This window comes from Pagrus major, chromosome 2, assembly GCF_040436345.1.
Source record: "Pagrus major chromosome 2, Pma_NU_1.0".
In the NCBI taxonomy this organism is placed as follows: Eukaryota; Metazoa; Chordata; class Actinopteri; order Spariformes; family Sparidae; genus Pagrus; species Pagrus major.
This window is the reverse complement of record NC_133216.1, coordinates 7,532,246-7,535,235: the sequence shown is the minus strand read 5'-3', so window position 1 is coordinate 7,535,235 and position 2,990 is coordinate 7,532,246.

Below are 2,990 nucleotides of genomic sequence, written 5' to 3'. Positions count from 1 at the left end.
TCTTTTTGATGTTTTTGTTACATCATTGTGTCATTTGAGAGCCAGTATTACGTTTTAAACACAGAGGTTTTATGTACAATATGAAAACATTCTAGTAATACTTAACCCAGAGTGTAGACATACAAATTTCCCTTGTTGTTATGAGTTACACCATCTGTGGAATAGAAATTGAGTGCAATTAATAGAAACAGCAAAACATACTTTCCAAAGTAGCAAAACAAAGATAAGTGCAGGGACGATAACAGAGAGGTAATGATAATCTATCTTTTTTGTAAGGACGTCAGTTACGCAGATACGCCTAAGGATTAAAATGTGAGATTTGCACATTAGTTTGGTGTGGTCACTGTTACATGATGAATGACTTCTGAGCTGCAAAATGTAATGTGAATGAGATCTTTGGGCAAAATAGATGAAAGGGCGATGAAAGAATAAGAAATAAGTCTGGCTCTATCTTGATATGGTGCTGATTTAAACAGACAAATAGAGGAATGGAATAAGGATGATCTGAACATTTCATGTGAAGCATGAAGCATGACGGTTATATTTTGAGTTTGTTCCAATTCAAGACCTCGTGTTTGTCTTCATCTGTGCTGGAGAAGTTTCAGCAAGAACATTTACTGTACAGAGGGAAATGTGTCTTATTTTTGTTCATGGCTGCTTTTAGTAGAACTAGAGTATCTGTAAAGCCATTACTTCAAATAACTTAATATAGTATTGTGTTTGTGTTACATCATATATAACTATCAAGTTCTAAATAACACTTAATGGCTATCATTAAATCAAATATAGTTTAATTGGAGATGTTTGGGACAACACTAGGGCTGGCCCACTTTCTGTCCAATAATTGTATAGGGACTTTTGAGTTGCAGAGTTTATACGAGGTCACAGGTGAGTGCTCATGACTTTAGCTTTATGTTGTTGATGAAGGTTCTCAGTCATCCAGGTCGTGGTAATTCTAAGTTCTGTAGCGTAGGCAACTGGACGTGTTTCAGGTTCTTGTAGACGTTTCACCTCTCATCCAAGAGGCTTCTTCAGTTCTAACTAACTGAAGGGGAGTCGCAAGCTTTAAACCCTGTGTGGAAGTGTCCTTCATTAAGGACACGTGTGAACTCTGAGTTTCATATTCGTTAGGGCCACTTGTGAGTCATTGACCCAACTGGCCTTCATGTGGGTTGCTAGGGCTAGGTGAACCCAGGTGTGAATTGTTGTAAAGCTGTCTGGGGAGGGAACTGGGGTAAGTAATGTCATAGGCCACCTCCTCTGTTCAAAGACGGCCGTTCCAGTTTGACATAGATGGATTCTTTTACTCCTCTTTCAAACCATCTGTTTTCTCTGGCCAAGATGTTTACATTGCTGTCCTCAAAGGAATGATTTTTCTCCTTCAGATGTAACTGGTTGTTTTGTCTCCCCAATGTACAAATCTGTGCTGTCCTGGCTGGTTTAGACAGCTTAAACTACATCACTCAGCTTAAGGCTGGGTGTTTTGTCCTTACAATGTAAACATCTTGGCCCGGTTCAGTTTAGGCACTAAAACAACTAGGTTAGGGTTAGAAAATCACTATGGTTTGGCTTAAAATACCTGTTTTGGAGGTCTCAACAATGGCTGGATGCTGTAACTTAGGTTACTGCCCTGACCTAAAAATATCTAGAGGTATTACCCTTACAAATGTTGAAAAACAGCTGAACTGCGGTCACTGGCTTGGCAGCCTTGTCACCTGTAAGTCCACCACCATTCGGTCCACCTCCTGATATGAAAGTCGTGTAATAAACATGTAATGTGAACATGACATGACACGTGTTTTATAAATGTCAATATAGTACATAGCCCCTGACACGTACGTATGAATGCATCTGTTATGTGCAAAACGTTAGCTGTGAACTTTTTATGCTGGTGACTGGGCTGCCAACATATAAACCCTCAAGGTAGAGCACTGGTTATGTCTTGTGATTTGACAGATGTCAAGACGCTGCCTACATGTTTCCACTTAAATTAGACTCTTTCTCTGCTTAAGCATTAGTTATCTTAGGTATTGGTTCACTTGTAATCCAAAACCATATGAATATATCCATGGACTCATTATACATAATAACTATTATCATATGGTTCATTTTCATACATTACTATCATTCTGTGCTGAGAAAGAAGAAACAGAAGAAACAATGAGTTCACATAAGTACTTTAATCAGGCACTTTTTGCTCAAAACATTTCTCTGGAGCCTAGAATACTGTATGTATGAACATTTGGAGGGATTTCTCTTCTATGGCACCATTATACAGTTTGGACAAACATGAAACGCAAGTGGCAGGTAGCACTGTTCAATACAAAACAATACAAACAACAAGGTACCTTCATTCTATCAAATAGGTAGTGTTCATGTATGTTTGGCCATGGTCAAAATAGCATCCTTGTAAATAATTTACCAAGCCTTTCAGCCTCTGAAGTCTACCTATAAAATAAATAAAAAATATTGTAGAATGTTAGTGTTGCTTAAGATAATGTTATTGAGAGTCTAAAACTGAGGGTTTAAGCAGTAAAATATTGGAAGGAGAGGGGACTCTTCATTTAAGCCATGGTAGGGCTCTGGGTAATTATCAATGCAAATTTATACATCATTTTGTAAAGGCTGCCGAAAAAGCAATTATCATCATGAATGTATTTTTGATGTAGGCATCTGTGTGAAAGCATTATGTGAATTATGGCTGGACATGTACATTACATGCATTTCTTCTAGGAAACATTCTCTGGTGGTGTTTGAACATTCATAAATATACACTTTTTCATACTTCCTTCATACCGAATGTAACAGTTGTTAGTATTAATTTTCATCCTTATAGTATTCTTTATAGTGATATTGAAAAAAGGGGACAAGTGTGGTCCAAAATAACATTCATTATAGTTTGTCAGTAAATCTATACAATAAATCTGCACAAAAATGAGAAAAACCTTCTGAATATTCAGTGCCAGGATAGCACTGATTTAGAGCTTAAG